This window comes from Panthera uncia, chromosome X, assembly GCF_023721935.1.
Source record: "Panthera uncia isolate 11264 chromosome X, Puncia_PCG_1.0, whole genome shotgun sequence".
Classification (NCBI taxonomy): Eukaryota; Metazoa; Chordata; class Mammalia; order Carnivora; family Felidae; genus Panthera; species Panthera uncia.
Window position 1 is genome coordinate 14,328,932 of NC_064817.1, and position 23,616 is coordinate 14,352,547.

The following is a 23,616-nucleotide window of genomic DNA, read 5'->3' on the forward strand; positions in this document are numbered from 1 at the left end:
GTGATATTAACCTACCTCCCAAGTGGTCGCAAGGTGAGGATGAGATTATCTACATGAAAGTAATCTCGGAAAAAATGTACAGTGCTACAATTCAAGACAATTTCACTCAAAGCTCAATGAGGTTCTTCACGGAAATTTATGGTAATTCTAAAGTGTGTATGTGAAAGCAAGTGGCTAAGACAACTTGACAAAGAAGAACAAGAAAGAAAGGCTTCACCTACCGGACACCAAGACTCATTAGAAAGCTACAGCTACGGGAGCCTGGGTGGCTCAGTCGGTTGAACATCTGACTTTGGCTCAGGTCACGATCTCACGGTTCGTGAGTTCGAGACCCGCATCGGACTCTGTGCCCACGGCTCTGAGCCTGGAGCCTGTTTCGGATTCTGTCTCCCTCTCTCTGCTCCTCCCTGCTCACACTCTGTCTCTCTCCCTCCCTCTCTCCCTCTCTCTCTCTCAAAGAGTAAATAAACATTAAAAAAAGAAAGAAAGAAAGCTACAGCAATGAAGGCAGTGTAGTATCCTCTCACATTTAGACAAATACACCAGGAGGGCAAATTTGGGTGAGCCCGGAAGCAGATTTGCACACATAAGGACACTTGCTATGTACAGCAAAGGAAGTGCGAGGGCAGAAGCAGCTCAAGAGGGCAAGGACGCTGGGACGACTGGTTTTCCACACGCGGAAAAACAATCCAGATTCCTCTCCCTCAATTCCAATTAGACAAATGATTTCCCAAGCCAACACTTAAAAACTTTCAGGAGACAAACAAAAGAATATCTTTAGGTTTGCAGGACAGGAACACGAAAAGAGGAAATCATAAGAGAAAAAAAAAAAAGAAATTTGACTACATTAAAAGTAAGAACTTTATCAAAAAATACCATAAAAAGTAAAAAATAAATAAATAAATAAATAAATAAGCCACAGAGTGGGAGTCACTGTCTACAACACATATCACAAAAAATTAGTTTCCAGAATATATAAAGAGCATCTACAAATCAATACCAAAAAAATATTGATAACCTGCCAGAAAATAGGTAAAAAACTGGAACTAGAATTTCACAAGATAAAACTGAAATAGCCAGTGAACAATGGTACTCAGAGAAACGCAAATCAAAACCGAAAGAGATATAATACCAATGCCTACCATCTCAGCAATATCCAAAAGTCTGGCTACGCTAAGTGTTGGCGAGGATTCTGTCCCTTAGGAAAGCAATCTGGCAATACCTAGTACACTTGAAGAGGCATAAACCCTACCATCCACCACTTCCAATTTGAGATATTTAATCCCTGGAGAAACATTCATATACCAGTACAAGTAAATATGTTCACGGCTGTTCATAGTAGCTTCGTTTTTCACAACGAAATCTGCAACAACTTCAGTGACCATCGATAGAAGCAGGTATAAATGTATGTTTACATGATGGAACGCCACAGAGCAAAGACACAGACATGACCTAGAGCTACGTGTAACGAGGACAAATGTCACCAAAAAAAATGTTTGAAAATGAAAATTGCAGAAGAATACGACAACAGAAAAGATAACCATCATATAAAGTTTAAAAGCTTGCAAGGAGCATTCTCCTTTGCTTAGGAAAGTATACATATGTAGGAAGTGTACATACGAGAAGATAAACACCAATTTCAAGATAGCGCTTAACTTTGTGCATTTTAAAAGCATTTTTAAAAACCCACATTTTTTAAATGTACAGCCAGGGTTGAAGCTCTCCTGGTGACACCATTGATGGAGCAGGTCCAAAGTACATGGAATTCTCTGCACTTTCCTCAGCACAACTGAACCAGCACAGACCCACCCACAGTGGGTCCCCATAGGAGCAAAGGCCACACAGGGGTCAGAGCCATGTGCTTGACTGATATACAGTGTTCTGATTACCTGAGCCAATCATCCACAAGCAGTTGAACCCGGCAGCAACAAGACACAAGGCTCACTTCACCTCAGGTACCATTTCGATCCTAGCAGGGAAGGAAGCTGAAGTATTGAAGTGGAAACATCCTGGTTAATGACGGATTACCATTTAGTAATAAACAGTAACGAAGATTATCAAAATCATAGTTAATATGAAAATCATCCTGTACCTAATTTAATCTTTAATTCCAGTAGCACGTAAGAAGCCTTACGAAAACATCTGTTGTCATTATACATAATTTTCCGGTAAAACGTCTGTGTTGATAGAAGGCTGGATAAACCAATGAGAAGTTGTACCTCTACCTCTCCCTTTGCACAGTCAATAGGTGCCTGGGTGACTCGGTTAAGCATCTGACTTCCCCAGCTCAGGTCATGAGTTAGAGCCCCACGTCGGGCTCCCTGCTGTCAGCGTGGGGTTCTCTTCTCTCTCTCTCTCTTTCTCTCTCTGCCCCTGGCCTACATGCACCCTCTCTCTCAAAAATAAATAATATGCACATTTTTTAAAAGGCCAGTCATAAACCCAAGAAAGCAGGGCTACATACACAATTCTTTTATTTTAAGGGTTATTTTGCAGGAAGTGGTAAGAAAATAATTCTGAGGACTTCAACAGGCCTTGGCAAGATGAACAGACGTTGCTTGGAGTAAACCAACTTCCTTTTTAGTACCCTTCTGTCCTCTAGGTGGGGCCCATTCCCTGGCTGTAGGTGTCCCGTGACCTCATACTCTTTGAACCCCTACCTGCTCTCAGAAGACCTCACATCAAGGCACATCAACCAAATTCTATGCCCATGTACATTTTAACAATGCTTTAAACCAAAGAAAGACTCTCTAAATGTGGAATTTCAGGATTCTGCTAGATGAATAGGAGAAATGCAGGGGGTATGAGGGAGCGAGGCAGTTATCGCTATGGACCAGATTGTGTACCCTCAAAATTCTTACGTTGATGCCCTAACCCTCAGGGTGACTGTATCTGGAGATAGGGTCTTCACAAGGTAATCAGGTTAAATGAAGTCATAAGGGTGGGGCCCTAATCCAGTTGGACTGTGGCTTTATAAGAGAAAGATCTCTCTTTCTCTCTCAAACTCCATCTCCCCCACCCCACCACCATTTGAGGATACAGCAAGAAGGTGGCAGTCTGCAAGCCAGGAAGAGAGCCTAAAGTCACAGGGAACAAGTCATGTGGCCATACATCCTCGATGTTTTTACAGATGTTTACATTGAAGCTAGCCCTGTTGATGTACCGTGTACCCTTAAAATACCAAGTCTAAAGGACCAAGGGACTCTGATTAGGAACCCCAAGAGGTCCAAACAAAGATATGGGCATTCAGTCTGGTAGGCAACACACTCTGGCAGAGGAACAGCGAGACCGAGAAATCCAGTCCAGAGTGGCAGGTCAGGCTACCCTCCCGAACATCCCTGCATGGTGGGAGTTCCAAACACGCAAGGAGCCACAGAAAGGAAAATTCTGCATCCAAGGTCTTGAGGGGAGAAGGCTGGGTCATAACACACTTGTGAACGTACAGAAGGATTAAGAATCCCGATGTCGGTGCAGGCAGTCTTTAAATGTACTGAGAGGCTTGGATTATGCCCCGGTTCAGATCCACTTCCAGTCTCGGGAAGGTGGCAGGAGGAGGAGTTCAAGCTGAAGATGTGGCTAGGAGGGGCACTGATCCTTGATGCAAAGCTTGGAAAACAGGCGTGGGTACATCCTCGAAATTTAACATCAGAGGCCTTCACAGTAAGATGAAGGTCCAAGAAAGAGCTCCTTGTCCCAAGGGGCTGGACAGAGAGCCCAAAATACAGAATGGCAGGGAGAGGAACACAGAGTAGGATGTGGCCAGGGTGAAGTTCGTGGGGGGCACAAGATGCGGTCAAGAGCTCTGAGGCAGAACTCACAAACACCCCACTGGGCAGGGGCCAGAAAGACCAGAATCGGCTCTGCTGAGGGGCCCACGATATTGCCTCTGCTGATACGGTCCCCAAACAGCCCAAGAACACAAAAGCATTCTCTCCGTGACCGGACATACTTCCAGCCATCTAAAAGGTTTGTGTCATGCCAACACAATAGCTAGACACTGGTGAAACCCCCCAAAACAAACCTCATGGGGCTCCTATGTGGTTTTCTTGTAATGGAATTTTATTAAACAAAAGTAATTCCTGACTGCTGGCCTTGAAGACCCCGAACATAGTTTGGGTTCCTCCCAAAGGTGACTCTGAGGAAGGATTCGAGAGCAAGTAGTTGACTTAGGATGTGATCCCCGGGAACAGGAGAATGCGGAGGTGAGGGGGAAGCAGCAACAGCTAATACAGGTGCGTTATCCAGCCAGTTACCACTGGGGGCGACTGAAGTTCAGTCCCGGGGAACTCGGGTGTGTGTGGGGGGGCACTGGAGAATGCCAGTCTGTCTCGTTACCCCACCCATGGGCAAAGGACCACCGTTCCCTTGCACTCCCAACCTGCCCCCCGAACGAGCAGAGCGGGCTCTCAGGCAGCAAAATGCACAGCCGGTAGGGGGCTGCTGGGTACTGAGGTGGTCGGGGGGGGGGGGGGGGGCAGGGACGTTGAGATGAACACCGGGTCTCTCTGGCATGAATGAGGAAGTATGAAATGTTGAAGCCAGGAGAGAAGAAGGTTGTTTCATGCATGCCCTGCCTCACTCCTTTCTTCAGGTCAGTACCTGGGTGTGTGTGTGTGTGTGTGTGTGTGTGTGTGCGTGCGTTTTGGTTTGGCATGCGTTTGAGTGCAGCAGTTTTTCTTCAGGTGTTTGGAATGTCTGAGGAGAGACTAGGTGAAGGAGGTTGGAAGGAGTTTCTTCTTGAAGGTGACAGAAACATTCAAAGAGTACTGGCTTTGTGAGCCACTCTAAGGCAGACTGCACACACCTGCTTCTTCAGCCAGCGCTGGGAGGACCAGCACAGAGAGACGCGTGGGCAGGGATGTTTGTCATCCTGGAAATGGGCAATGGACAAAGGTTCCACATAATCCCCAGCTGTGCTCTAAAGCCTTGCTATTCAAAGTGTGGTCCCCTGAAATCTCCAGCCCCGGAGCTACAGAATCTGCACCTCCAGTTTAACAAGATCCCCGGGAGATAGGCTTGGACAAATGAAAAGCACTGCCGGAGATAGTAGTATTCACTCATGGTTCTCTGTATAGAGTTCATTCTGCGACTGTGTCTCCCACCAAAACCAAATGGAAGGTATTTGCTTGATTTCAGCCTATATTCACTCTATCCAGTTTGTGGAATAAATTTCAGATTTGCTGAATGGAGTAAATTAACGCAACTTGGGACAATGAAAGAAACTAGTGTCAACCTACCAACCTGGGTGTAATCACAAAATAAAGTATGCTTCAGTTTTTCAAAATGTTCAATTACTTCTTTCTTCCCTTCCTTCCTTTTTTTTTTCTTGGCAAAATTAGGAACCAGTGCTTAAGAAGCCGGTACCATTCCAAGTCTATTCAGGTAGGTAAACCTTTGCCTCAACATCTGCAAAACACATTCAACAGTTTCAGGAGTGTTTTTCATTTCAAAATAATTACGTGTGTGTGTGTGTGTGTGTGTGTGTGTGTGTGTGTGTGTGTGTTGCAGGAAAAGAGAAAGCAGACCAAAATTCTTAAGATATTCTTTAAATGACATTGGATATAGGTAGTTGGTAAAGGAATAAATGAGCATAGAAACAGACTTAGGAAAAAATTAAGGTAGAAATACAACAGATGCCAAAAGTGAATTCAAGTTATGAATAAAAAGCATCAGTATTATATAGGGATACAGACATGTGAGTATGTCCAAAGGTGACTACTAATCCTAATTGCTTTCAGAGGAGAAAATAATTGACAACTGTGCAAATGATTAGAAATAGCTGCCCCTTGAACAATGCGGGGGTTAGGGGTGTTTGGCCCTACCCCCCCCCCCAGCACAGTTGAAAATCTGCATGTAATTTTTGACTCCCCCAAAACTTAACTACTAATAGTCTACTGCTGACCTGAACCTTTACCGATAACATAAACAGTTGATTAACACATATTTTGTATGTTGTATGTATTATATACTGCATTCTTACAATAAGTAAGCTAGGGAAAAAAATGTTAAGAAAATCATAAGGAAGATCACATTTATAGTACTGTATTAAAGGAAATCTGCATATAAGTGGACCCGTGCCGATCAAAAACCTGCGTTGTCAATGCTCACCTATATATTTAAAGCATTCCTTTAGGTACTGAAGGGAAGCAGAATAGTGATGAGGGAACATAAGGTGGCTGAGGGCAAAACACAAGCTAGCACACCACCCCCCTCCACGTGAGATATGTGTGATATTCCTACCACACTCCTGACTGTCCAAGAATAAAGGAAAGGACAGAAAACAAATGGTTAACTGATAGAGATCACGGTCCTGCAGGACGTGGGTCTCCATCAGTTTACAAACATCTTAGTAAATTATAAGAAAAAGGCAATTTTATCTACAGCCTCATCTCCAGAAACCTGTAGAGGCAGTTTCCTGGAGCCCCAACATCACCCCTCCTCCATGGTGATGTGGGGAACAAAGGCAGGAAGGAAATGGCAGGTAAAATTAAATTTCCTTATAACCTGCAGCCCACTGACAGATACTTGAGGCAGGCAGAGCAGAACACTTCCCAGAACTGCCTACTGTCTTAATGTTAATGTTTTGCTAGAGGGAAAAACCACCTTGACTAGGCCTCCAGTATCCTGTGAGTCTTCTTTAGCATATGAAAATCTCTTTGGAAACTCTTGACTTTACCTTACCGCCCCCCCCCCCAACCCCAAGTATATAATCAGTCTCTCTTCAGGGTCCCGGGGCAGCTCTTCATGCCCACGGGTCCTGTCCCCGTGCTTTAATAAAATCACCTTTTTGCACCAAAGACGTCTTCAACAATTATTTCTTGGCCATCAGCTCCAAACCCCACGAACCCCCCACCATCACCCCAAAGCCTCACCAACAGGACACCCAAAATATGCCTGTTTGGCATAAGGATTATGTTGAGGCTGATTATTTTTAAGAAACCACAGACACAGGAGGAGCTCTGAAAACCCAGTAGAAGTTACCCTTTTATAAGACACATTTACATTTATAAGGGCAATATCAATTTCTAAGGGTGTCTCCCTTCGTGTACCAGGAGGATACCCCAATCTCTAGAAGCTCTTATTGAGAAGAAAAGCTAGCAAAAAGAAGATAAAAGGGGCCAGCCATTTGTCCGAGGCTGGATACTTCCCTTGCACACTTTTGGCTTCTGTAATCTTGCTTGCCTCCTGTCCAACTGCCCCTCCCTTTTTTCTTTGGTCTCTCAACCCCCTACCATCCCAGCCATAAAAGGAGGCCAATGCCAAGGTTCGAGGCTCAGCCTTTGGAGGTGACTCCGCTGGGCCAGCACTGATGTGAAATAAACTGTGTTTTCTGATTTGCTTAGTACTTGTCGCTTGTCTCTTCCTGAGCGCCAGGTATTTGCTGTAACATTATCAATGCAGAAGGTAAGGACTTAGGTCTGCATAACAACCTTACCCTCCTCTATTGTGGTTTTCCTGGTAGCGTCCCATGACTGGCTTCCCACCATCCCAACATCTTCCTTTGTCGTTCACTGGAGATGGTATTTAAGGGGCATCTTGCACAATTTGGGGGAGTCGCTCAGTTTTCCTGGGTCTTCCCCATGCATGCGGGAGGTATACATGTTATTAGATTCACTTTTCTTCTGTTTATCTGTCTTTTATTCTGGTGGGGGGGGGGGTTCTCAGCCAAGAACTTGAAAGGTAAATGGGAAAGTATTTTCCTCCCCTACAGTATTTACTGGGTAGTAATGCATACACGTGTTCATCAAAAGATATGCCCAAGGGTGTTCCCTACAGCACTGTTTATTAAAGCAAAAAAAACCGTAAACAAACCAATGGTCCAACGACAGCAGAAAGGATAAACTACCACAGTCCTATAATAGAATACGGCAACCAGGACTGCACACACAGTAAAAATGAATACCACAAACAGTACCGAGTGGAAGAAGTCAGAAGTCCTGTGTGGAACCATATATACAAAATTCAAGAACAGGCAAAATGAAGCTCTGACATGTGACTCAGACTAGGAGTTACTCTGGGGAGGCAGTGACCAGAAGGAGGCACGAAGGGGGCTTGCGGTTGCTGCCCGTGTTCTGATTCTTCATACGGCGGCTGGTAACAGGTGTGTGCGGTTTGTGAAAAGTCACTGAGCCGTCCATTTATGATATGTATAACGTGTAGTTCGATAAACAGTTTAACTTAAAAAATACAGGTATATACATTTAGCCCACTTCCACAGATGAGTCAAATATCCATGAAATGCCACCAGACACACTTGCCTACTTTCACTACAGATGGATGCTGACGAGCCCAAGAAAATGACTAACATTGATGCACAGGTGATAAACCTCACAAGAGGGAACAGTGGTACACAGCTCTGGACTCCTGTGTGAACAATGAATACAATGAGCACTTGATTCAACGAAAAGATATAAATCCTACTGGGTCAAGGGTAATGGTTTCTCCAAATACCCTAAAACATGTGACGCATTCGATCAAAAAGTTAATCATCTGTATAACAAAACCACTAGCTGAGTTCATTTGTACTGATTTTTCCTGGAAGCTTTAGTACCATATAGAATCCACTACAAAAGTTTACCAAAAACCCACAGCTAACCTCCAAATAATACCTGAAAGGGAAGACTTTTAGCATACATCCTCCCAATCTTTCTCTCCCTCTTTTGACGTATTCCATTCATATATAGAGGGTTTGCGTGTTTCCATAGTGCGGGTGGTTATCACGTTCGCCTAACATAAACAGTCAGAGGGTTTAGGAAATTCACATGTCTAAATCCCAAGGGAAACATGTTACTATTTTTAAATATCTGAGAACCAGCCTTATAGTTAGGAGGGCCAGGAAAGTCCCCCACTGAAAAATGTGACACTTTTGACTCCTGGAATTCTAGCACTGTTTGTTTTCTTGGTAAAATGCAATTCCCCTTCATCTGGAATCTCTAATAACTGGGATCCTAACACATAAATATGCATCTGTTTATCAAATCACCATCCTTACCAGAAGCTTCTAGGATTAGTCCCAGAAAGAGATGGTCACTCATTTTAGAAAAAGAACATTTAGCGTCTTCCATGTACTGAAAACTTTGTCAGGCAATTTACATGTATCATTCATTCATCAAATATTTATTGAATACCTATTACATACCAAATACTATTCTAGGCACTAGGGATAGTGTGGGTCCTGCTCACATTCTAGCTGAAGGAGAGAAGAAGATGAAGAGGGGAACAATAAATATACAAATAAACAAGAAAACCAATATAATGGTAAAGCGCGGTGTTGAGACTTAAAACGAGAACGATACAGACGGTGATTCGTTGGCTATTTTAGATCAACTGATCAGAGGTGATATTTAAACTGACATGTAAATGATGAGAAATCAGCCATAGAAAGATGGGGGAAGAGACAAAGAGGACATTCCAGGGAGAACAGTTAGTACTAAGACCAAAGGGAGCTTGTCGTGCTGGAAAAATGAAAAGGAGGATGGTCAACGGGGAGAGGTGAGCAGCAGGGGACTGGCATCCAATTAATGCTTCTAAAAAGATGCTCCAGCCGCCGTATGGAGAACGGATTAAGGAGGCCATTGCAGTCGTCCGAGAAAGAGGTGGTAGCAAACCGACACAGGTGGAGGAGTGAAGACGGGAGTGGGAGCACCTGGACATACTTGGGGAGCCAAACTGACAAGACTTGCTGACGGGGTGGCTGCGGGGCAGGAGACTCAGAGGCCCGGGGCTTGGCCAACTGGGTGGGTGGTGGTGCCACACGCAGAGATGGGGCTCGCGGGGAGAGGATCAGGTTTGGCGTAGCAGAGGCAAGGAATCAGATGTCGCTCTGCAAACACCGAGGGTGGGACGCCTATTAGACATCCATGTGGATTAGCAAGTCTTTTGTCTCCAGATTTTTCATTTTGATATTTAAAAAGCACACAATGTTTAAGAGCCTGATTTTTTCTGTGCCTTCTTCCCCGTTTTATTTTTCTACAGCTCCCATTTCTGAGCCTTTTAATGTTTCAAGTTTCCCCCCAAACTTTCAACATTCTTAGAATTGGTCAATTTATCAACATCGTTTCCGGGTAGTTCTCGATGATATTTGTGAGCCAGTGTAAAGATCTCAAAGATATTTTTTGAGACCATGAGATGGACTCTACATTTTAATCTCACAGAGGTAGTGCGGTATGAATGCCATGCTAAGGAGGCTGGAGTTTACTTATCATAAAGCAGTGTAAATGAATGAGTTCTGGAATCTACTAATGTATGGCATGGTGACTCCAGATAACAATACTGTATTGTATACTTGAAGTTTGCTAAAAGGGTAGATCCTAACTGTTCACACACACACACACACCCCAAAACAAAGGTAACTGTGTGAGGGGGTACATGTTAGTTAGCTTGAGTGTGGTGATGACTTCACAATGTATTCCTATAACAAAACAGCTAACTAGGGGCTCCTGGGTGGCTCATTCCTATAAGCGTCCAACTCTTGATTTTGGCTCTGGTCATGAATCCAGGGTCATGGGATTGAGCCCTGTGTTGGGCTCAGCACAGAGCGTGGAGCCTGCTTGGTATATTCTCTCTCTCTCTCTCTCTCTCACCCTCTGCTCCTCTTCCCTGCTCACCCACTCTCTCTCTCTCTCTCTCTCTCTCTCAAAAAAAAAAAAAAAAACCAGCAAATTGTACACCTTAAATATATACAAGTCCTATTTGTCAATTATACTTCAATAAAGTTGGCAAAGGGGCAGAGTAGATACAAAGTTTTTAAAAGAATGGACTAGTAAGTCTTCAGTGGTAGGAAAGGTCACGGCGGCAGGTACTAGCATCTAGATGAAATGTAAAGCCACGAGACTGGTGGGGTCATCTCCGGAGAGTCTGTAAGGAGAAGAAAAGGAGTCCCAGGGCCCTGGGGGGACACCAAACTTTGTAGGCTGTGCAGAGAAGGACGAGTCAGAAATGAAGACTTAGAATGAGTTACGAGCAAGAGTAGGAAAAGTGCAGTACAAGAGAGTGTACAACGGAAGCCACAAGGAGAAAAGCGTTCACAGAAGGAAAGAGTGACCGTGTCCAAAGCTGCTGCACAATAAGTCAGAAACGTGACAGCTGCTGTTGGGCAAGTGCTGTGTTTGGCAGTGTGGAGTTCATTGAGAACTGACCAGAGCCTCAGGACAGGACCCGGATTAGACAGGGGAAGAATGTGGGGTGATGAAGAATGTGGGGTAATTAAGTATGTGTGATCTTTTAAGAGGTTTCTCTCAGAAGAGGTGACTAGTAATGTGGGGGCGACAGGAGGGGGATGTGGAACCAGTGGAGGAGATATTATGTCTTAGAGCATGATTGTAAGCTAATGGAAATGATCCAGAAGAGAGAGAGGGGTGCACTGAAGCAGGAAAGAAAGAGGAAACAGAATTAGGCATTACATTCTTCACAACACGAGAACAAAAGTCATTAAGTACAGTAATGAATTACAAACCACGGAAAAAATAGGAACTCATGAGTCCATACTGATGTGGAGAACAAAGGCAAAAGAAAAACATTAAATTTCCTTGCAGCTTACAGCCCACTGACAAGTCCTTGTGACAGGCAGAGTGACCTCCCTCTAAGAAGGCAACTGCCTAGATGCTGATACTTTGCTAAGGGCAAAAGGCAATCTTAGCTTAATGTCATCCGGGCCTCTGTGATTCTGTAAGTCTCCTTTAACATATAAAAATTCCTTTGGAAACTTCCTTTATCTCCACCCCCCAAATATATGTTAGCAATCCTCCTCCAAACATATGATCCACTGATATACATCTGAAGGGTCTCATGACTAAGGTTTTATTAGACAGAAGTAAATGACCCTTTCCTAACAATACTAGCGCCCTCAAGGTCCTGGAAACCTTGCTTCTAAAATTATTTAGAGACTTAGGCTCTCCCTAACCCCCTCTCAACCCGAAGGTATATAATCAGTCACCCCTCACAACCCCAGGGCAGCTCTTTCTGCCCACGGGTCCTGTCCCTGTGCTTTAATAAAACCATCTTTTTGCACCGAAGACATCTGAAGAATTCTTTCTTGGCTGTCGGCTCCAAACCCCAACATTTCCACATCACGTACCAATAATAAAGACAGGAATGAATAAATATATAAGGAAGACGCGTTCTTGGTGAAGGCCAACTGGTAAATGTGGAGGGAATATCAGAGTTGGAAAATCATTATCTTCAACCGTCATATTAAAGATTGAATCAGGCAAAAATCACCACTGACTGCGAAATCTAGAGAGAGATACTGATGAGAAGGAGGAGTCTATCTGTGTCTCCCCCAGAATACGCATTAGCAAGGAAGAAACCGGAAACCACACAGTGGAGAAATGAGATAACACCTTGACCAGGTGACCAAAATTAACATCACCAATGAGGAAGAGAGAAACATCCAGACATGTGGGCCTCCAGATGTGATACCCTGAGAACACATCATCATCTCTGCAGTATTGTGGCCCAAAATGTATAATCTGTATCTAATTACAAGAAACATCAAACAAGCCCAAAATGATGAATATTCTCTTTAAAAGAGAGGGAGATGGTCTGTATTCATCCTAAATGCTGAAGACGAGAAGCATTTGCGACACCAAAACGTGCCTCTTTGGCATAAGGATTATTTTAAACTGATTATTTCTAAGAAGAGCAGACTACTGGTTAGAAGTTACCCTTTTGGAAGAGCCATTTACATGCATAAGGGAAATCTCCGTCTGTAAGGGTGTCTTCCTCTCCATACCAGGGATGACTCTAAATCTCTAGAAACCTTTATCAAGAGAGAAGCCAGGACTTAAATCTGCATCACAACCTTACCGTTTACAGTGCTTAGTGTTTACAGCCAGGTAACCTCCCACAACTGCCCCCCCCCCCCCCCCCGACATATACCTTCTCTTGTCTTTAGCCAGAGATGACATTTAAGGTGGTGGCTTGGGCCATTTCGGGGAGTTACTCAGTTGTCCTAGGTCTGTCCCATGTATACAGGAGGTACACGTTATTAAATTTCTTTTTCTCTTGTTAATGTCTTTTTTTTTTAATTTTTTTAGGTTTATTTTTGAGAGAGACTGAGCGTGAGCAGGGGAGGGGCAGAGAGAGGGAGACACAGAATCTGAAGCAGGCTCCAGGCTCCGAGCTGTCAGCACAGAGCCCGACGCAGAGCTCGAACCCATGAACCCTGAGATCATGAGCTGAGCCGAAGTCAGACACTCAACGGACTGAGCCACCCAGGCGCCCCATTAATCTGTCTTTTATCACAAGGGGAACATTACTTTTCCTTCCCCACACTGCCAATATCATAAAAGACAAAGAAAGGATGTGGAAATGTCCCAGACTAAAGGAGGCTAAGAGACCTGACAACTAAATGCCAACAATCCTAGAGCAAATCATGGGCTGGAAGGAAAAAATGCTGTAAAGGATGCTATCAGGTCTATTGTCGAACTTGGACTACAAATAGCAGATTAGGTAAAACAAACAAACACAAACAGCAGATTAGGTAACAGCATAACATCAATGTTAAATTTACTGAAGTTGACAACAGTACTGTGGTTATGTAATAGAATAAGAATATCCTAGGAAATCCACACTGAAGTGCTTAGGAGTAAAGGCCACGATGCATGGAACCCCCTCAAATGGTTCAGACAAGTGAGGTACACGTGCAAAAGTGCAGATGACAAAGCAAACGGGGTAAAGCGTTAGCAATAGAGGAATCTGGACAAAGGTTATATGGGCGTTCTCTGTACTATTTTTATTTTTGCAACTTATTTATGAAGTTTGAAATGATTGCCAAATAAAAAGCTTTTATTTATTTACTTTTTTAAGTAGGCTCCCCACCTAACGTAGGGCTTGAACCCACGACCCAAGATTTAAGAGTCGCATGTTCTACCAAACTGAGCCAGCCAGGCGCCCCTCCAAATAAAAAGCTTTTAAAAAGGAAGGGGGAAAAAAGAATATGTTCTTGAGAAGGCAAGGAGGATAAGAGGTCCAGAACCCAGAAAAGCAGCCGATCTTTGACACACTGGGAACGTTGCGTTTCATCCCCTTTCACAGCACAGTGGGGAGTGATGAGGGATCGTAAGGCAAGCAAACACCCCCGCCCCCAGGTGGGATACGTGTGCTAGTCCTCAGACACTCCTGACTGCCCAAGAACAAAGGAAAGGACAGAAAACAAATGGTTAACTGAGAGAGATCTCAGTCACAAAGGACACGAGTCTCCATCAGTTTACAAATATCTTAGTAAATTACAAGAAAAAGGCAGTCTTGTCAAGAGCCTCATCTCCAACCTTATAGACTCAGTTTCCTGGAGCTCCAACATCACCCTCCCCTCCATAGTGAAGTGGGGAACAAAGGCAAGAAGGGAATGGCAGGTAAAATTAAATTGCCCTGTAACCTGCAGCCCAGTGACAAATACTTGAGGCAAATAGAGTATAACATTTCCCCAGGAACCCCCTACTGTCATTATGTTGATGCCCCACTAAAGGAAAAACAGCTTTAGCTTGACAATAGCCAGGAGCCACGGGTATTCTGGGAGTCTTCTTTAGCGTATGAAAATCCCTTTGGAAACTTACTCTTGTCTTTACCTCCCCCAACTCCACAGTACGTCACCAGACACTCTTCACAACCCCAGGGCAGCTCTTCTGCCCGCGGGTCCTGTCCCCGTTTTTTAATATAATCACCCTTTTTGCACCGAACACATCTCAAGAATTCTTTCTTGCCTGTCAGCTCCGAACCCCCCCTCACTCCAAAACCCGATCACTCCAAATACCCGAGTATTTAGTGTCTGCACAAACGGGGGCACGTTGGGAATTTGGGTGGTGAGAATCTAAGGCTTTGGGGGCTCCCATCTAAACAGCCAGAATCAGCAGCCGATGTAGAAGGGGCAGAAAAAATAAAAGAAGGTGTCAAACAGCTGTTTTGGAGAAGAGAAAAGGAAAGCTCTACACAAGCAAGGTAGGCTTGCTAGGCAATGCGAGAGTCCACTTGAAGTTTCTCAAGGTCAAGACCTGGACCTAGATATCAGTATTTACTCTGAAAACTCCCTGAGTGATTTGAATGGGCAGCCAACTAAGGCAGGGTTTCTCAAGCTCAATACTATGGATTTTTGGGCCACATAATCCTTTGTTGGGGAGTAAGCGGGGAGGGGCTCCTGTGCATTACAGGATGTTTAGCAGCAGCGTCCCTGGCCTCTACCCACCAGATGTCAGTAGCACCCCCACCTCTGCCAGTCATGACAAGCAAAAACGTCTCCAGACGACAACCAAAAATGTCTCCAGACACTGCCAAATGTCCCCGGGGGGGGGGGGGGCAAAATCGGCCCTGGTTGAGAACCACTCTGTAAGGGAATAAAGGCCATAAACACTCCATGTTTATAAAGCTTAGGAATTGTGTAAGCTCCTTGTTACCATGAGCACTGTGGGTAAGAACACAGGCTCTGAAATCAGATGGTCTGCGTTCAAACCTCGGATCCACACGACCTACCTTTCGTATGACTTTAGATAAGTTACTTAACTGCTCTGTGCCTCAGTTTCCTCATCTGTAAAATAATAATAGTACCTGCCTCAGGAAGTTGGAAGGATTAAATGAGTGAATATATGTAAAGCAGTAAGACCAGTGCCTGCTCATTAAATATTAGCCACCAGCTACCATTATTATCACAGAATCAGAAATGTAATAGATACCAGATGTATTGTTGATTAATGAACTGCTTACATTAAGATATACTCCACCCTTAACCAACAGAAATTTCCACAGTAAAACGGAACAGAAAGGCAGAATACATTGAATCTTTTATTTATTTTTTTAAATTTACATCCAAGTTCGTTAGCATATAGTGCAATAATGATTTCAGGAGTAGAATCCAGTGACTCATCCCGTACATATAACGCCCAGTGCTCATCCCAACAAGTGTCCTCCTTAATGCCCCTTCCCATTTAGCCCATGCCCCCACCCTCAACCCCCCAGCAACCCTCAGTTTGTTCTGCATATTTAAGAGTCTCTTATGTTTTGTCCCCCTCCCTGTCTTTATATTATTTTTGCTTCCCTTCCTTTAGGTTCATCTGTTTTCTATCTTAAACTCCACATACGAGTGAAGTCATATGATGTTTGTCTTTCTCTAATTTTGCTTAGCATAACAGAGTACATTGAATTTCTCTTAGGATTAGTGTCCTGATTCCTTCTAGATTCTAGGCACACTCATTCATCCATTTGACAAATATTTAGGGAGCACCTACTATGTCCCACTGTTGTAGGTCCTGCGAATACAACAGTGAGCAAGATACACAAAGTCCTGGCTCTCTCTTGGAACTTATATTCTAGCCGGGAAAAGAAGACATGGAATCAGTACACAAATAATTAAATGATATAATTGCAGATAATAGTTGTTACAAAGAAAACGAACAAAAGCGGGATGAGGGGATGGGCATTCACAGTGGTTAGTAGGGAATGTTGTTTTGGAATGCCGAAACAAGGCAATAAGTTATGTGAATGTCTGATGAAATGGTGCCCTAGGCAGGCAGCGCAGCAAATGCAAAGGCTGGAAGGCAGGCACATGTTTGGGCTGGTGTATTTGGGGAAGTGTGCGAATAGGGGGGTAGCGACCAGACAGGGTCTCAAAGGCTACAGTAGAGAGGAACCAGGGTCTTATTTTCAGTGTGGTAGAGGTTTTATCAGAGGGTTCTGAGCAGTGGGTTTACAAGACTGCATGCACAGGCTATTCTATGGGGTCAAGGGTGGATGCTGGTTTAGAGGCTACACACTAATTCAAGAGAGAAACGTGGGCAGCTAAGATTATCTCAGGGTATTATAATTGAAGTCACTTTGCATCATAGCAGGATCTGATATAAAATGAATCTGTCCGGAACACAGTTCAGCAGTTTGGGGGGCTTAGGAACTAAATGAACAGCTTTATGAAAGAGTGGCTGAATCCATTTACAGGGTAATGATCATCATTTTTAATGAAATAGAACAGATGGAAGAACACTGAAAATATAAGAATACATTGTACAAAGGAAAAACGCATAATGCTTTGTGAGATCCTATTTCAATCATATATGCGTATGTTCACACTAGGCTGAGATATAAAATATACTTCTCACTATGGATAACAGGCAGAAACGTTCGAAAAACACTACAAAAAGCTATCTTATTTATACATAAATAGGTTATAAGCTGTCCCTTTATTTTTTCCCTTTCTTGCTGTGCCTGGCATCCCCCCAAACGAGGACATCATGAAAAGGTCCAAAGGTAGTATCTTCGTAGTCTAAATAAAACGATTGACTTATGCTACACTATCTTCTCTTCCAGGGAGATCAAAATATGACCCTCCAAAGCTGGGAAGAGTGACTCACCTCTAAACTGTTAGGCTTTTTCAATGGAAAAAAAAAAAAAGAATCTAAGCAGAACAAGAAATTTTAAAATTAAGCTTTAGACGTTTAGAAGCTAAAAATGGAAAGAAACCTCCTGAAGGTGGTAAGAATAACTACCAGAACTCTACAGCGAGCACAATACCCAGTAGTAGTCAAGTATTAGAACCACTCCCCCCTCCCCAAATCAGATACTCCTTAATGGTGCCCTAGAGGGAAGCTTGGCCACTAAGGTAAGCAAATAAAATGAGGGAAAATATTCGGGGTTGGGGCGGGAATCCCTATATTATTTCATTTCCAGACAGTTTGACTATCTAACCTTCAAAATCCAAGAAAACTGCCTGGAAAAACTTTGAACTAATAAAAGTTCAGTAACATGGCTTGAATATGATAGACCTCCAAAAAAAATTAAACAGCCCTTCTCTATAAGAGTATAGTGATCATAAAATAAAATGGGAATAAATGATACAATTTCTAAAAGCAATAAAAATTACACACACAACACAATCTAGGAATTCACCTAACAAGAATGTGCAAGACCTACAGTGTGGTATAGGCACAAGGATAGACATACAGATCAACGGAACAGAACAGAGTTCAAAAATAAACCCGCACATGTACAGCCTATTAGTTTTTGTCAAAGGGACCAAGGGGACACAAGGGGTGGGGGGAAGTACAGTCTTTTCAACAAATGGTGGGAGGGCGGTGCGCCTGGGTGGCTTAGTAGGTTAAGCGTCTGACAGTTGGTTTCGGGCTCAGGTCACGATCTCAGGGCTTGTGAGTTTAGCTCTCCCAACCCCGTCAAGCCCCTCCCCACTCCATGCATAGGACTCCATGCTGCCAGTGCAGAGCCTGCTTGGTATTCTCTCTCTCTCCCTCTCTCTGCCCTTCTCCCACTTTCTCTTCAAAATAAAGGTAAATAAACTTTTTTAAGAAAAACATTAAAAGGGGTATCTGGGTGGCTCAGTCAGTTAAGCGTCCGACTTTGGCTCAGGTCATGATCTCACGGTTGGTGGGTTCGAGCCCCACATCGGGCTCCGTGCTGAGCCTGGAGCCTGCTTCAGATTCTGTGTCTCCCTCTCTCTCTGCCCCTCCCCTGCTCGCTCTGTCTCTCTCTCTCTCTCTCCAAAAATAAACATTAAAAAAATAAATAAAATAAATTAAAAAATTAAAAAAACATAAAAAAAAAAACCCAAATGGTATTGGAACAACTGGATATCTATACGGACAAAAGTGAACCTTGACCCATACAAAAATTAACCGAAACGAAGTCATATATCTACGTATCAATGATAAAGCTAAAATGTCTAGAAGAAAGCACGGTAGAAAAACCTTGGTAAACATGAGGTAAACAAAGATTTCCCAGACAGGTTCCTAAAACTGCTATCTAATATGAAGGGAAAAAGCCTGGTAAGTTAGACTTTTATCAAAATTTAAAACTTCTCCTCTTCAAAAAATATATATCATTAATTGCATGCATGTGATAAACAAGTCAAAATAAAATCGTCAAAGTAATAGAAACGAATAGTAGTAGAATGGTGGTTGCCGGGGGTGGGGGAGGGGGAAATAGGGAGTTACTGTTCAATGGGCATAAGGCTTCGGTTGTACATGATGAATAAGTTCTAGAGATCTGCGGTACAACAGAGTGCTGATAGTTAACAGTACTATATCGCACACTTAAAAATTGAAGACAGTAGATCTCAAGTTAGGTGTTCTCAAACCAAAATAAAAAGAAAGCAAATGAAAAGGCAAGCCACAGACTAAAAGAAAATAAATATTTGCAGTACAGATTATCTGACTTGCATCCAGATATGAGGTTCATTAAGACAAACGACACAATTTAGAAAAAGACATTTCATAAAAGAAGATACACAAATGACCAAAAAGCACACGAGGACTAGTCATCAGAGAGGTGCAAACTAAAACCACAAAGAGCTGCCACCACAAACCCCGTGAAATGGCTACAGTAAAATAAACTGCCAATACCAAGTGCTAGCGAGCAGGGCAGGGAACCGGACCTCTCCGACACTGCTGGTGGCAGTGAACTGTGCTGTGGCCATATAGGAAAAGTCTGGCAGTTTCTTACGAAGTTAAATTAACCACACAATACAGCAGCAATCCTACTTCTAGGTGTTTACCTGAGTGAAATGAACATTATATGCACACAGGAAGCTGTATGTAAATGTTTATATCGGCCCTATTCATAACCACTGAAAGTCAGTGAATGGATAAACAGTCTGTGGAATATTACTCAGCAAAAAAAAGAACAAATTATCGATTCACACGACACTGATAAATCTCAAATGGATTATACTAGGTGAAAGAAGCCAGATTCAGAAGGCCACATCGCGTATGAATCCATTCGCAGGACATTCTGGAAAAGATCAATTTATAGCAACAGAAAACAAAGCCGTGGTTGCCAGGGGCTGAGAGTGGTGGAGGAAGTTGAATACAAAGGGTCAATAAGGAATTTTCTGGACTGATGGAATTCTTCTCTATCTTGCTGATCTTGCTGTGGTGCTCGTTACAGGACTATATATATCCGTCAAAACATATAGAACTATACACGAAAAGGGTGGATGTTATTCTACATAAATTATACCTCAATTCCAAAAACATGGAATCAACTCAAGAATTAATTAGGCAGATTTATAAAATGGAACAGAGTGTTCACAGAATCTTAGTTGATTGAGAGAATTTACTTTATGGTAATTTTTACCAAATGTTTAGCCCATCTCTTAACTTTCAGTACCCTCACCTCATACCATGTCCCCAAAATAAGTTCCATGTGGATTAAAGGCCCACCTAGTTTAAAAACCATAAACATTTTAAAAGAATTTTTTCCCCTCTATCTTGGGGTAGGGAAGGCCTTTCTCAGCAAGGCATAAAAACCAGTTCCCAAGTTTTTACTAAAGGCAGAATCTCCTTTCTATCTTTTCAATTATTAACATCACAGAAATAATTTCTCTGACCACCCCCCACCTTTTTTTTTTTTTTTGAATGGTGCTCTGCCCAGTGTGTAACAAGTATCTGAAAGGGACTTGGCGCTCTTAGGCAGCAAAATGGAAAAATGTGTTTGTCAGTTTCTCGTGAGCAGTGAAAGCACCAGGAACGTAGTGATATCCCTCTCTGAGTCCAAAACCTATACAGCGATGTCCCCCTCTGAGTCCCAAACCGGACTCAGGCACACCACAGCCACACCAGAGCCCCCAGAATGAACACATAAGCCACACCAAAGCAGCTTCTTAACTGGCTCTCCCTACACCTGAGCAAACTCACTTTGCCATTTCTGGAAGGCTATTCATGGTACCAAAAACACAGCAGCTCGCCTTTCCTGGCCAAACTTGCCAATGAAATTCCATTTCTCAGACTTTTTCTCCCTCTGCTGAAGAAAATCATATCCATGATTAAAGTTCAACTTTTTGTTCTTTTCTGTGTTTCCGACAATTTTTTTTTTTTTCTAGGAAAGTCACACATACCTGGAATCTGTGGGGTTTGGGCAAGAATTATTCACACAGAAAACACCCTGCATTTCTTCAGTGTCTTTCAACAGCAAAATCTGCTCTATCCCCCCCCTTTAAGGAAAGTCACCTTGCAGGGATGTGGGAATGATAAAAGCAGAGGGAATCTGATCAGGGCTTGGCACTGCGCTGAGGCCCTGTAAAACAATATCCCTGAACAGCTACAAAATTTGGCCACTTTTTGTTTTCCAGCTTTGCATTTGAGCTGTAAACGCAGCCCAAACCAAGAAATGTCCAGATCTTAACTAAGCAAAATTTCGGGACACTAAAATAGGACTCCCCAAATCCTTTGGAAATAACACCTACTTTGTCACTTAATTTACAAATTATTATGACATTGAACTTAATTGTATTGTCTTTTAATAACTAAACTCTTAATAAATTGTTAATTATGAATAGCAATAAAGCAAGAAATATTGGCATGCCATGTATAACTGAGGTTACACTCATAGGCTTAGCTCTTAAAATAGCCAAAGAGAAGTGGAGAAAGATGGGGGGAACCGTAACATCTAGTTAGACCTTGGCTTAATAAATCTTCATTCTCCATCACCCAACAGCTCCCAACCCTGATCAAAGAAATGAGTCCTTTTTCTGTCTATGGTGACTATCAGACAGGATCAGCTACATAATTTATGGGGCTCAGTGTAAAATGAAAATGCGAAGCCCCTTGTTCAGAAATTGCCAAGAATTTCAACAGCGACAGCAAAGCATGAAAACCACATACAGGTTTCATACCCACGAAGCCAGCTCTACCAACAGATAGATCATGTATTTGGCTAGCGAGCTGGTAAGAAAAGTAAAGCATTTCGCTTCTAAGTGAGTAGCAATGATTTCATGTGTGTGTCTGCGCTGCAACTGGGGTTGTAAAGTTTTACGACCTCCTCTCCCAATCCCTCGCTTTTCCTGAGGGTTTCAGCCTGTTGGGCAAAACGTACTCCTGCAGTGCCTACCATACAAAATGTGGTCCACGGAGCCGCAGCACCCGCATCACGTGGGGGGCTTGTCAGAAATGCAGACGGTCGGGCCCCAACCCGGACCTACTGCATTTTAACAAGATTCCCAGGAGATTCGTGTGGACGGTACATACTAAGGAGGGTCACTATCCAGACGGCCACGGAAAACCTCTGCCGTCTGCCTCACCCGCGTTGGCAAAGCCCGTCGGCTCCCCTGCTCCTCACCTTATACATAGTACCGGAGCCTCAAAAGGGCAAGTCCCTGTTGGAATGCTCTCACCCGAGACCTCCAGCCTCCTCTTTCTCCCGGTGCTCACCCCCCCCCCCCCCCGGCCCCGGGCTGCCGCTCAATCCCGCCGCGCCCCCGGCCACCTGTTCTGGGTCCCGCCAAACAGCGCCGCGCCAAGCCCTTCGGGGCCCTGGGCGCGTTCGCGCTCCGCCCGCAGCGGTAAACTGAGTTCCCCAGGAGTCTGGTCTCGAAGACCGCCCGCGTGAACACGATTCGCGGCTCCGTTTCCCGGCGGGGTGGGGAGAGTCTGAGTCCTTACGAAGCTTTTGGATACACACGCCGTCCCCCGATCCCTCGGAGAACGCGGCGCCGGAGCCCCCTTTCCCACGGCGCGCACTCCCCGGCTATCGGGGTGCGGCCCCCCCGGGTGCTCGGCGGCTTCGCCTCTGCCTTTCAGGGCGGCCCCGGGCTCCGACTCAGAGCCGCAGCCGGGCGGAGGGAGCGTTCGCCCCGCTGTCCCGTCGCCCTCCAGGTCCAGGCGCTCCGCCCGAGCTGCCCGCGCCCGTTGTCAGCTCCGGGGGGGAGACGGCGGTGCTGGGTCTCAGGAGCCCGAAGGGAACGGACTCATCCCAGCGCCGCGCGCTTACCTGTCTGTCCCCGCAGACGGGCTGGCTGCCGGCGCCCTCCGGCCCTCCTTCTTGTCTTTCCCTCCGGCCGCGTCCCTCCCCCTTTCCCGCGGGCTGGCTCCGCCCCCGCCGCTCCGGGCCGGTCCGCCCGCCCGCCCGCTCTCCAGCTGTCCGGCGCGGCGTGGCGCGTCCGGCGCTCGGCGGCGGCAAGGCTGGGCGCGGAGGCTGGACGCGGAGGTGGGGAGCGGGCGGGGCGCCGACGGGGGAGGGTGTGAGCGAGCGGCGCGGCGGGCGGGGGGAGAATCGCGGCCGGGGGGCTGGGCGGCCCACCCCTCGCCTGCAGAGGCCCCCACTGCGCTTCTGGACTACCGGCGCCGCGAGACCTCCGGTGGCCCGGCGTCCGGTCCGGCGCGCTCCCGGGAGACGCCCAACCTCCAAACCCAGCCTCTCACCTTTAGGGGTCGCCCTGGTATCCAAATGCCTGTCTCACCGTTTTCAGCGGGGTGCACTGTGACGGGCGGGAACCCCGAGGTCGCCCCTCTGCCACAATACTCCCAATGCAGACGTCAAAATTCAGACCACTGGAGGGGGATCTGGAGAGATCAGTAAAAGGAAAATGTCCTGGGGAAGCTTTTAGCCCCATGGTTATCTGATGGATAGGTTACACCGGATACCTAGAAACCGGGATTCCCAGCACTCTGCTTGTATGTGTGTTGGGGGGCGGGGGCGGGGAGGAGTGGGAGGGTGGGATACGGAGTGAGTTACCTCTGGGCCCTTCTATCTTTTCTCTCTGTTAGCATCTCCTCCGTATGCACGTTCACGGAATAAAAATTAGATCTGGATAGGACTTACAGACCATCTAACTAGTTTGTCAAAGTACCCCATGTTACAGATGGGAAAATGGAGGCCTGGGGGCCTTGACTCTGTTCTACAATTCCA

The 23,616-nt window shown here is 44.9% G+C and overlaps 1 protein-coding gene across 1 annotated transcript in view; it reads right to left on the reverse strand.

The window, feature by feature from the left end:
* The window catches only part of ADGRG2 (adhesion G protein-coupled receptor G2), a 122,057-nt gene extending 99,233 nt beyond the window's left edge, over nucleotides 1-22,824 (reverse strand). Inside the window, exon 1 of the mRNA XM_049643551.1 lies at nucleotides 22,699-22,824. The gene's annotated coding sequence lies outside the window, so the exon portion shown is untranslated. The remainder of the gene's footprint in view (nucleotides 1-22,698) is intronic.
* Nucleotides 22,825-23,616: the final 792 nt, after the last annotated feature.